Source organism: Triticum aestivum, chromosome 3B (assembly GCF_018294505.1).
Source record: "Triticum aestivum cultivar Chinese Spring chromosome 3B, IWGSC CS RefSeq v2.1, whole genome shotgun sequence".
Taxonomy (NCBI): domain Eukaryota; kingdom Viridiplantae; phylum Streptophyta; class Magnoliopsida; order Poales; family Poaceae; genus Triticum; species Triticum aestivum.
Window position 1 is genome coordinate 154,478,310 of NC_057801.1, and position 14,045 is coordinate 154,492,354.

The window sequence follows — 14,045 nt, forward strand, 5'->3', positions numbered from 1 at the left end:
CATCGGATGAACCACGATGTCAAGGACTCAATCAATCTCGTATACAATTCCCTTTGTCTAGCGGTATAGTACTTGCCCGAGATTCGATCATCGGTATACTGATACCTTGTTCAATCTCGTTACCGGCAAGTCTCTTTACTCGTTCCGTAACACATCATCCCGTGATCAACCCCTTGGTCACATTGTGCACATTATGATGATGTCCTACCGAGTGGGCCCAGAGATACCTCTCCATTTACACGGAGTGACAAATCCCAGTCTCGATTCGTGCCAACCCAACAGACACTTTCAGAGATACCTGTAGTGCACCTTTATAGCCACCCAGTTACGTTGTGACGTTTGGTACACCCAAAGCATTCCTACGGTATCCGGGAGTTGCACAATCTCATGGTCTAAGGAAAAGATACTTGACATTAGAAAAGCTTCAGCATACGAACTACACGATCTCTATGCTAGGCTTAGGATTGGGTCTTGTCCATCACATCATTCTCCTAATGATGTGATCCCGTTATCAATGACATCCAATGTCCATGGTCAGGAAACCTTAACCATCTATTGATCAACGAGCTAGTCAACTAGAGGCTTACTAGGGACATGGTGTTGTCTATGTATCCACACATGTATCTGTGTTTCCTATCAATACAATTATAGCATGGATAATAAACGATTATCATGAACGAGGAAATATAATAATAACTTATTTATTATTGCCTCTAGGGCATATTTCCAACAGTCTCCCACTTGCACTAGAGTCAATAATCTAGTTCACATCGCCATGTGATTAACACTCACAGGTCACATCGCCATGTGACCAACATCCAAAGAGTTTACTAGTTTCATTAAACTAGTTCCAATCATCATATGATTAAGACTCAATGAGTTCTGGGGTTTGATCATGTTTTGCTTGTAAGAGAGGTTTTAGTCAACGGGTCTGCAACATTCAGATCCGTATGTACTTCGCAATTCTCTATGTCATATTGTAAATGCTGCTTCCACGCTCCACTTGGAGCTATTCCAAATGATTGTTCCACTATACGTATCCGGTTTGCTACTCAGAGCCATTCGGATAGGTGTTAAAGCTTGCATCGACGTAACCCTTTACGCCGAACTCTTTATCACCTCCATAATCGAGAAACATGTCCTTATTACTCCAAGGACAATTTTGACCGCTATCTGGTGATCTACTCCTTGATCACCTTTGTACTCTCTTGCCAGATATGTAGCAAGGCACACAACCGGTGCGGTACTTAGCATAGCATACTGTAGAGCCTACGTCTAAAGCATAGGGGACGACCTTCGTCCTTTCTCTCTTTTCTGCCGTGGTCGAGCTTTAAGTCTTAACTTCATACCTTACATCTCAGGGAAGAACTCCTTCTTTGACTGATCCATCTTGAACACCTTCAAGATCATGTCAAGGTATGTGCTCATTTGAAAGTACCATTAAGCATTTTTGATCTATCCTCATAGATCTTGATGCTCAATGTTCAAGTAGCTTAATCCAGGTTTTCTATTGAAAAACACTTTTCAAATAACCCTATATGCTTTACAGAAAATTCTACATCATTTCTGATCATCAACATGTCAACAACATATACTCATCAGAAATTCTATAGTGCTCCCACTCACTTCTTTGGAAATACAAGTTTCTCATAAACTTTGTATAAGCCCAAAATCTTTGATCATCTCATCAAAGCGTACATTCCAACTCCGAGATGCTTACTCCAGTCCTTAGAAGGATCGCTGGACCTAGCATACCTTTTAGCATCTTTAGGATCGACAAAACCTTTCTGATTGTATCACATACAACCTTTCCTTACGAAAACTGGTAAGGAAACTCGTTTTGACATCCATCTGCCAGATTTCATAAATGCAGCTTGTGCTAACATGATTCCGACGGACTTTAAGCATCGCTACGGATGAGAAAATCTCATCGTAGTCAACTCCTTGAACTTGTGAAAAACTCTTCGCCACAAGTCGAGCTTCATAGACGGTGACATTACCGTCCATGTCCGTCTTCTTCTTAAAGATCCATTTATCTCAATGGCTTGCCGATCATCGGGCAAGTCCACCAAAGTCCATGCTTTGTTATGATACATGGATCCTATCTCGGATTTCATGGCTTCTAACCATTTGTCGGAATATGGGCCCACCATCGCTTCTCCATAGCTCGTAGGTTCATTGTTGTCTAGCAACATGACATTCAAGACAGGATCACCGTACCACTCCGAAGTAGTACGCGTCCTTGTCGTCCTACGAGGTTTGGTAGTGACTTGATCCGAAGCTTCATGATCACTATCATAAGCTTCCACTTCAATTGGTGTATGTGCCACAGGAACAACTTCCTGTGCCCTGCTACACACTTGTTGAAGTGACGGTTCAATAACCTCATCAAGTCTCCACCATCCTCCCACTCAATTCTTTTGAGAGAAACCTTTCCTCGAGAAAGGACCCGATTCAAGAAACAATCCCTATTGCTTTCGGATCTGAATTAGGAGGTATACCCAACTGTTTTGGGTGTCCTATGAAGATGCATTTTATCCGCTTTGGGTTCGAGCTTATCAACCTGAAACTTTTTCACATAAGCGTCGCAGCCCCAAACTTTTAAGGAACGACAGCTTAGGTTTCTCCAAACCATAGTTCATACGGTGTCGTCTCAACGGAGTTACGTGGTGCCCTATTAAAGTGAGTGTGGTTGTCTCTAATGCCTAACCCATGAACGATAGTGGTAATTCGATAAGAGACATCATGGTACGCACCATATGCAATAGGGTGCAACTATGATGTTCGGACACACCATCACACTATGGTGTTCCAGGCGGTATTAATTGTGAAACAATTTCCACAATGTTTTAATTGCGTGCCAAAGCTCGTGACTCAGATCTCTATGATCATATCATAGACATTTTATCCTCTTATCACAATGATCTTCAACTTCACTCTGAAATTACTTGAACCATTCAATAATTCAGACTTGTGTTGTTGGGGAACGTTGCAGAAAATTAAAATTTTTCCTACGGTTTCACCAAGATCCATCTATGAGTTCATCTAAGCAACGAGTCAAGGGAGAGAGTTTGCATCTACATACCACTTGTAGATCGCGTGCGGAAGCTTGCAAGGTGATGATGTAGTCGTACTCGACGTGATTTGAATCACCGATGACCAAGTGCTGAACGGACAGCACCTCCGCGTTCAACACACGTACGGGACGGGAGATGTCTCCTCCTTCTTGATCCAGAAAGGGGGAAGGAGAGGTTGAGGAAGACAGCTCCACCGGCAGCACGACGGCGTGGTGATGGTGGAGAGGCAGTACTCCGACAGGGCTTCGCCAAGCACACAACGGAGGAGGAGAGGTGTTGGGGAGGGGAGGGCTGCGCCTTGGAGGGTGGTGCGGCTGCCCTCCCCTCACCCCTCTATTTATAGGGGGAAGGGAGAAGGGGGCCGGCCCCCTAGAACCCATCTAGGGGGGGTGCGGCGGCCTAGGGGAGAGGGGAGAGGGTGGCTTGCCCCCCAAGCCAAGGGGGCGCCCCCTCTAGGGTTCCCCCTCAACCCTAGGCGCATGGGCCCAAGGGAGGGGGGTGCGGCCAGCCCACCAGGGGCTGGCTCCCTGCCCCACGCAGCCCATGTGGCCCCCCGGGAGGGGTGGCCCCTCCCGGTGGACCCCCGGAACCCTTCCGGTGGCCCCGGTACAATACCGGTATGACCCCGAAACTTCCCGGTGTCCGTTTGACAACTTCCCATATATAAATCTTTACCTCCGGACCATTCCGGATCTCCTCGTGACGTCCAGGATCCCATCCGGGACTCCGAACAACATTCGGTAGTCACATACTAGTCTTCCTAATAACCCTAGCGTCACCGAACCTTAAGTGTGTAGACCCTACGGGTTCGGGAGACATGCAGACATGACCGAGACGCTCTCAGTCAATAACCAACAGCGGGATTTGGATACCCATGATGGCTCCCACATGCTCCTCGATGTTGTCATCGGATGAACCACTATGTCGAGGATTCGATCAAAACCCTGTATGCAATTCCCTTTGTCAATCGGTACGTTACTTGCCCGAGACTCGATCGTCGGTATCCCAATACCTTGTTCAGTCTCGTTACCGGCAAGTCACTTTACTCGTACCATAATGCATGATCCCGTGTCCAACACCTTGGTCACATTGAGCTCATAATGATGATGCATTACCGAGTGGGCCCAGAGATACCTCTCCGTCATACGGAGTGACAAATCCCAGTCTCGATCCGTGTCAACCCAACAGCTACTTTCGGAGATACCTGTAATGCACCTTTATAGTCACCCAGTTACGTTGTGACGTTTGATACACCCAAGGCACTCTTACGGTATCCGGGAGTTACACGATCTCATGGTCTAAGGAAGAGATACTTGACATTGGCAAAGCTCTAGCAAAACGAACTACACGATCTTTTATGCTATGCTTAGGATTGGGTCTTGTCCATCACATCATTCTCCTAATGATGTGATCCCGTTATCAACGACATCCAATGTCCATAGTCAGGAAACCATGACTATCTGTTGATCACAACGAGCTGGTCAACTAGAGGCTCACCAGGGACATATTGTGGTCTAAGTATTCACACGTGTATTACGATTTCCGGATAATACAGTTATAGCATGAATAAAAGACATTTATCATGAACATTGAAATATAATAATACTTTTATTATTGCCTCTAGGGCATATTTCCAACAGTCTCCCACTTGCACTAGAGTCACCAATCTAGTTACATTGTGATGAATCGGACACCCATAGAGTTCTGGTGTTGATCATGTTTTGCACGCGAGAGAGGTTTAGTCAGTGGATCTGCGACATTCAGATCCGAGTGCACTTTGCAAATCTCTATGTCTCCATCTTGAACATTTTCACGGATGGAGTTGAAACGACGCTTGATGTGCCTGGTCTTCTTGTGAAACCTGGGCTCCTTGGCGAGGGCAATAGCTCCAGTGTTGTCACAGAAGAGTTTGATCGGCCCCGACGCATTGGGTATGACTCCTAGGTCGGTGATGAACTCCTTCACCCAAATCGCTTCATGCGCTGCCTCCGAGGCTGCCATGTACTCCGCTTCACACGTAGATCCCGCCACGACGCTCTGCTTGCAGCTGCACCAGCTTACTGCTCCACCATTCAACATATACACGTATCCGGTTTGTGACTTAGAGTCATCCAGATCTGAGTCGAAGCTAGCGTCGACGTAACCCTTTACGACGAGCTCTTCCATAAACGAGAAACATGTCCTTCGTCCTTTTCAGGTACTTTAGGATATTCTTGACCGCTGTCGAGTGTTCCTTGCCGGGATTACTTTGGTATCTTGCTACCAAACTTACGGCAAGGTTTACATCGGGTCTGGTACACAGCATGGCATACATAATAGATCCTATGGCTGAAGCATAGGGGATGACACTCATCTCTTCTTTATCTTTTGCCGTGGTCGGTGACTGAGCCGAGCTCAATCTCACACCTTGTAACATAGGCAAGAACCCCTTCTTGGACTGATCCATTTTGAACCTCTTCAAAATCTTATCAAGGTATGTGCTTTGTGAAAGACCTATGAGGCGTCTCGATCTATCTCTATAGATCTTGATGCCTAATATATAAGCAGCTTCTCCAAGGTCCTTCATTGAAAAACACTTATTCAAGTAGGCCTTAATGCTGTCCAGAAATTCTATATTATTTCCCATCAAGAGTATGTCATCTACATATAATATGAGAAATGCTACAGAGCTCCCACTCACTTTCTTGTAAACGCAGGCTTCTCCATAAGTCTGCATAAACCCAAACGCTTTGATCATCTCATCAAAGCGAATGTTCCAACTCCGAGATGCTTGCACCAGTCCATAAATGGATCGCTGGAGCTTGCATACTTTGTTAGCGTTCCAAGGATCGACAAAACCTTCCGGCTGCATCATATACAGTTCTTCCTTAAGATGTCCGTTAAGGAATGCCGTTTTGATGTCCATTTGCCATATCTCATAATCATAGTATGCGGCAATTGCTAACATGATTCGGACGGACTTCAGCTTCGCTACGGGAGAGAAAGTCTCGTCGTAGTCAATCCCTTGAACTTGTCGATAACCCTTAGCGACAAGTCGAGCCTTATAGATGGTAACATTTCCATCCGCGTCCGTCTTCTTCTTAAAGATCCATTTGTTTTCTATCGCTCGCCGATCATCGGGCAAGTCTGTCAAAGTCCATACTTTGTTTTCATACATGGATTCTATCTCGGATTTCATGGCTTCAAGCCATTTGTTGGAATCCGGGCCCGCCATCGCTTCTTCATAGTTCGAAGGTTCATTGTTGTCTAACGACATGATTTCCAGGACAGGGTTGCCGTACCACTCTGGTGCGGAACGTGTCCTTGTGGACCTACGAAGTTCAGCAGTAACTTGATCCGAAGTACCTTGATCATCATCATTGTTTTCCTCTTCAGTTGGTGTGAGCATCACAGGAACGGTTTCCTGCGCTGCGCCACTTTCCCGCTCAAGAGGTAGTACTTCATCGAGTTCTACTTTCCTCCCACTTACTTCTTTCGAGAGAAACTCTTTTTCCAGAAAGCATCCGTTCTTGGCAACAAAGATCTTGCCTTCGGATCTTAAGTAGAAGGTATACCCTACAGTTTCCTTAGGGTATCCTATGAATACGCATTTTTCCGACTTGGGTTCGAGCTTTTCAGGTTGAAGTTTCTTGACATAAGCATCGCATCCCCAAACTTTTAGAAACGACAGCTTAGGTTTCTTTCCAAACCATAATTCATACGGTGTCGTCTCAACGGATTTAGACGGTGCCCTATTTAAAGTGAATGTAGCTGTCTCTAGAGCGTATCCCCAAAATGATAGCGGTAAATCGGTAAGAGACATCATAGACTGCACCATATCCAATAGGGTGCGATTACGACATTCGGACACACCGTTTCGCTGAGGTGTTCCAGGCGGCGTGAGCTGTGAAACGATTCCACATTTCCTTAAGTGTGTACCAAATTCGTGACTTAAGTATTCTCCTCCACGATCTGATCGTAAGAATTTTATCTTTCGGTCACGTTGATTCTCTACCTCATTCTGAAATTCCTTGAACTTTTCAAAGGTCTCAGACTTGTGTTTCATTAAGTAGACATACCCATATCTACTCAAGTCATCAGTGAGAGTGAGAACATAACGATATCCTCCGCGAGCCTCAACGCTCATTGGACCACACACATCGGTATGTATGATTTCCAACAAGTTGGTTGCTCGCTCCATTGTTCCGGAGAACGGAGTCTTGGTCATTTTGCCCAAAAGGCATGGTTCGCACGTGTCAAACGATTCATAATCAAGAGACTCTAAAAGTCCATCGGCATGGAGCTTCTTCATGCGCTTGACACCAATGTGACCAAGGCGGCAGTGCCACAAGTATGTGGGACTATCGTTATCAACTTTAAATCTTTTGGCATCTACACTATGAACATGTGTAACATTACGCTCGAGATTCATTAAGAATAAACCATTGACCATCGGAGCATGACCATAAAACATATCTCTCATATAAATCGAACAACCATTATTCTCAGACTTAAATGAGTAGCCATCTCGTATTAAACGAGATCCAGATACAATGTTCATGCTCAAACTTGGCACTAAATAACAATTATTAAGGTTCAAAACTAATCCCGTAGGTAAATGTAGAGGCAGCGTGCCGACGACGATCACATCGACTCTGGAACCATTCCCGACGCGCATCGTCACCTCGTCCTTCCCCAGCCTCCGTTTATTCCGCAGCTCCTGCTGTGAGTTACAAATATGAGCAACGGCACCGGTATCAAATACCCAGGAGTTACTATGAGTACTGGTAAGGTACACATGTATATCAAATATACCTTTGGTTTTGCCGGCCTTCTTATCTGCTAAGTATTTGGGGCAGTTCCGCTTCCAGTGACCCTTCCCCTTGCAATAAAAGCACTCAGTCTCAGGCTTAGGTCCATTCTTTGACTTCTTCCCGGTAACTGGCTTACCAGGCGCGGCAACCTCCTTGCCGTCCTTCTTGAAGTTCTTATTACCCTTGCCCTTCTTGAACTTAGTGGTCTTATTGACCATCAACACTTGATGTTCTTTCTTGATTTCAGCCTCTGCTGACTTCAGCATCGAGAACACTTCAGGAATGGTCTTTTCCATCCCCTGCATGTTGTAGTTCATCACAAAGCTCTTGTAGCTTGGTGGGAGCGACTGGAGGATTCTGTCAATGACCACCTCATCTGGGAGGTTAATGTTCAGCTGGGTCATACGGTTGTGCAACCCAGACATCTTCAGGATGTGCTCACTGATAGAACTGTTTTCCTCCATCTTACAACTGTAGAACTTGTCGGAGACATCATATCTCTCAACCCGGGCATGAGCTTGAAAAACTAGTTTCAGCTCTTCGAACATCTCATATGCTCCGTGGTGCTCAAAACGCTTTTGGAGCCCCGGTTCTAAGCTGTAAAGCATGCCGCACTGAACGAGGGAGTAATCATCAGCGCGAGTTTGCCAAGCATTCATAATGTCTTGGTTCTCTGGGACGGGAGCGTCACCTAGCGGTCCTTCTAGGACATATTGTTTCCTGGCAGTTATGAGGATGATCCTCAGGTTCCGGACCCAGTCCGTATAGTTGCTGCCATCATCTTTCAGCTTGGTTTTCTCTAGGAACGCGTTGAAGTTCATGTTGACACTAGCGTTGGCCATTAATCTACAAGACATATTTGCAAAGGTTTTAGACTAAGTTCATGATAATAAAGTTCTAATCAAATTATGAACTCCCACTTAGATTAGACATCCCTCTAGTCATCTAAGTGTTACACGATCCGAGTCGACTAGCCCGTGTCCGATCATCACGTGAGACGGACTAGTCATCGTCGGTGAACATTCTCATGTTGATCGTATCTTCCATACGATTCGTGTTCGACCTTTCGGTCTCCGTGTTCCGAGGCCATGTCTGCACATGCTAGGCTCGTCAAGTTAACCCTAAGTGTTTTCGCTGTGTAAAACTGTCTTACACCCGTTGTATGTGAACGTAAGAATCCATCACACCCGATCATCACGTGGTTCTTAGAAGCGACGAACTGTAGCAACGGTGCACAGTTAGGGGAGAACACTTCTTGAAATTTTTGTAAGGGATCATCTTATTTACTACCGTCGTCCTAAGTAAACAAGATGCAAAACATAATAAACATCACATGCAATTATATAGTTGTGACATGATATGGCCAATATCATATAGCTCCATTGATCTTCATCTTCGGGGCTCCATGATCATCTTGTCACCGGCTTGACACCATGATCTCCATCATCATGATCTCCATCATCGTGTCTTCATGAAGTTGTCACGCCAACGACTACTTCTACTTCTATGACTAACGTTTAGCAATAAAGTAAAGTAGTTTACATGACGTTATTCACTGACACGCAGGTCATACAAAAAATAAAGACAACTCCTATGGCTCCTGCCGGTTGTCATACTCATCGACATGCAAGTCGTGAATCCTATTACAAAGAACATGATCTCATACATCACAATTCATCATTCATCACAACTTCTGGCCATATCACATCACATGATCAATCGCTGCAAAAACAAGTTAGACGTCCTCTAATTGTTGTTGCATCTTTTACGTGGCTGCAATTGGGTTCTAGCAAGAACGTTTTCTTACCTACGAATCACCACAACGTGATTTTGTCAACTTCTATTTACCCTTCATAAGGGCCCTGTTCATCGATTCCGCTCCAACTAAAGTGGGAGAGACAGACACCCGCCAGCCACCTTATGCGACTAGTGCATGTCAGTCGGTGGAACCGGTCTCACGTAAGCGTACGTGTAAGGTTGGTCCGGGCCGCTTCATCCCACAATACCGTTGAGCAAGAAAAGACTAGTAGAGGCAAGTAAGATGACAAAATCCACGCCCACAACAAAATTGTGTTCTACTCGTGCAAAGAGAACTACGCATAGACCTAGCTCATGATGCCACTGTTGGGGAACGTTGCAGAAAATTAAAATTTTTCCTACGGTTTCACCAAGATCCATCTATGAGTTCATCTAAGCAACGAGTCAAGGGAGAGAGTTTGCATCTACATACCACTTGTAGATCGCGTGCGGAAGCTTGCAAGGTGATGATGTAGTCGTACTCGACGTGATTTGAATCACCGATGACCAAGTGCTGAACGGACAGCACCTCCGCGTTCAACACACGTACGGGACGGGAGACGTCTCCTCCTTCTTGATCCAGCAAGGGGGAAGGAGAGGTTGAGGAAGACAGCTCCACCGGCAGCACGACGGCGTGGTGATGGTGGAGAGGCAGTACTCCGACAGGGCTTCGCCAAGCACACAACGGAGGAGGAGAGGTGTTGGGGAGGGGAGGGCTGCGCCTTGGAGGGTGGTGCGGCTGCCCTCCCCTCACCCCTCTATTTATAGGGGGAAGGGAGAAGGGGGCCGACCCCCTAGAACCCATCTAGGGGGGGTGCGGCGGCCTAGGGGAGAGGGGAGAGGGTGGCTTGCCCCCCAAGCCAAGGGGGGCGCCCCCTCTAGGGTTCCCCCTCAACCCTAAGCGCATGGGCCCAAGGGAGGGGGTGCGGCCAGCCCACCAGGGGCTGGCTCCCTGCCCCACGCAGCCCATGTGGCCCCCCGGGAGGGGTGGCCCCTCCCGGTGGACCCCCGGAACCCTTCCGGTGGCCCCGGTACAATACCGGTATGACCCCGAAACTTCCCGGTGTCCGTTTGACAACTTCCCATATATAAATCTTTACCTCCGGACCATTCCGGATCTCCTCGTGACGTCCAGGATCCCATCCGGGACTCCGAACAACATTCGGTAGTCACATACTAGTCTTCCTAATAACCCTAGCGTCACCGAACCTTAAGTGTGTAGACCCTACGGGTTCGGGAGACATGCAGACATGACCGAGACGCTCTCAGTCAATAACCAACAGCGGGATCTGGATACCCATGATGGCTCCCACATGCTCCTCGATGTTGTCATCGGATGAACCACTATGTCGAGGATTCGATCAAAACCCTGTATGCATTTCCCTTTGTCAATCGGTACGTTACTTGCCCGAGACTCGATCGTCGGTATCCCAATACCTTGTTCAGTCTCGTTACCGGCAAGTCACTTTACTCGTACCGTAATGCATGATCCCGTGTCCAACACCTTGGTCACATTGAGCTCATAATGATGATGCATTACCGAGTGGGCCCAGAGATACCTCTCCGTCATACGGAGTGACAAATCCCAGTCTCGATCCGTGTCAACCCAACAGCTACTTTCGGAGATACCTGTAATGCACCTTTATAGTCACCTAGTTACGTTGTGACGTTTGATACACCCAAGGCACTCTTACGGTATCCGGGAGTTACACGATCTCATGGTCTAAGGAAGAGATACTTGACATTGGCAAAGCTCTAGCAAAACGAACTACACGATCTTTTATGCTATGCTTAGGATTGGGTCTTGTCCATCACATCATTCTCCTAATGATGTGATCCCGTTATCAACGACATCCAATGTCCATAGTCAGGAAACCATGACTATCTGTTGATCACAACGAGCTGGTCAACTAGAGGCTCACCAGGGACATATTGTGGTCTAAGTATTCACACGTGTATTACGATTTCCGGATAATACAGTTATAGCATGAATAAAAGACATTTATCATGAACATTGAAATATAATAATACTTTTATTATTGCCTCTAGGGCATATTTCCAACATGTGTTTCATCAAGTAAATATACTCAACATCTACTCGAATCATCTGTGAAGTAAGAACATAACGATATTCACTGCATGCCTCAGCACTCATTGGATTGCACACATCAAAATGTGTTACTTTCAACAAGTTGCTATCTTGTTCCATCTTACTGAAAACGAGGCTTTTCAGTCATCTTGCCCATGTGGTATGATTTGCATATCTCAAGTGATTCAAAATCAAGTGAGTCCAAACGATCCATCTGCATGGAGTTTCTTCATGCGTATACACCAATAGACATGGTTCGCATGTCTCAAACTTTTCAAAAACGAGTGAGTCCAAAGATCCATCAACATGGAGCTTCTTCATGCGTTTTATACCAATATGACTTACATGGCAGTGCCACAAGTAAGTGGTACTATCATTACTATCTTATATCTTTTGGCATGAAAATGTGTATCACTATGATCGAGATTCAATAAACCATTCGTTTCAGGTTTAATACTAATCTTGATGGTAGAGGGAGCGTGCGATATTTGGTCACATCAAACTTGGAAACACTTCCAACACATATCGTCAGCTCACCTTCAGCTAGTCTCCGTTTATTCCGTAGCTCTTTATTTCGAGTTACTAACACTTAGCAACCGAACCGGTATCTAATACCCTGGTGCTACTAGGAGTACTAGTAAAGTACACATTAACATAATGTATATCCAATATATTTCTATCGACCTTTCCGGCCTTCTTATCTACCAAGTATCTAGGGTAATTCTGCTCCAGTGGTTGTTCCCCTTATTATAGAAGCACTCAGTCTCGGGTTAAGGTTCAACCTTGGGTTTCTTCACTGGAGCAGCAGCTGATTTGCCGTTTCACGAAGTATCCCTTCTTGCCCTTGCCCTTTTTGAAACTAGTGGTTTCACCAACCATCAACAATTGATGCTCCTTCTTGATTTCTACTTTCGCGGTGTCAAACATTGCGAATACCTCAAGGATCATCATATCTATCCTTGATATGTTATAGTTCATCACGAAGCTCTAGCAGCTTGGTGGCAATGGCTTTGGAGAAACATCACTATCTCATCTGGAAGATCAACTCCCACTCGATTCAAGTGATTGTTGTACTCAGACAATCTGATCACAAGCTCAACGATTGAGCATTTCTCCCTTAGTTTGCAGGCTAAGAAAATCGTCGGAGGTCTCATACCTCTTGACGTGGGCACGAGCCTGAAATCCCAATTTCAGCCCTCGAAACATCTCATATGTTCCGTGACGTTTCGAAAACGTCTTTGGTGCCTCTTCTCTAAACCATTTAACTGAACTATCGCGTAGTTATCAAAACGTGTATGTCCGATGTTCGCGACATCCACAAACAACGTTTGGGGTTCAGCACACTGAGCGGTGCATTAAGGACATAAGCTTTCTACTGTCCGCATAATCGCTACTATCAACTTTCAACTATATTTTCTCTAGGAACATATCTAAACAGTGGAACTAAAGCGCGAGCTTACGACATAATTTGCAAAGATCTTTTGACTATGTTCAGGATAATTAAGTTCATCTTATGAACTCCCACTCAGATAGACATCCCTCTAGTCATCTAAGTGATTACATGATCCGAGTCAACTAGGCCGTGTCCGATCATCACGTGAGACAGACTAGTCATCATCGATGAACATCTTCATGTTGATCGTATCTACTATACGACTCATGCTCGACCTTTCGGTCTCTTGTGTTCCGAGGCCATGTCTGTACATGCTAGGCTCGTCAAGTTAACCCTAAGTATTTTGCATGTGTAAAACTGTCTTACACCCGTTGTATGTGAATGTAAGGATCTATCACACGCGATCATCACGTGGTGCTTCGAAACGACGAACTTTAGCAACGGTGCACAGTTAGGGGAGAACACTTCTTGAAATTGTTGTAAGGGATCATCTTATTTACTACAGTCGTTCTAAGTAAACAAGATGCATAAACATAATAAACATCACATGCAATTATATAGTAATGACATGATATGGCCAATATCATATAGCTCCATTGATCTCCATCTTCGGGGCTCCATGATCATCATCGTCACCGGCATGACACCATGATCTCCATCATCATGATCTCCATCATCGTGTCTTCATGAAGTTGTCTCGCCAACTATTACTTCTACTACTATGGCTATCGGTTAGCAATAAAGTAAAGTAATTACATGGCGTTGTTTAATGACACGCAGGTCATACAATAAATTAAGACAACTCCTATGGCTCCTGCCGGTTGTCATACTCATCGACATGCAAGTCGTGATTCCTATTACAAGAACATGATCAATCTCATACATCACATATCATT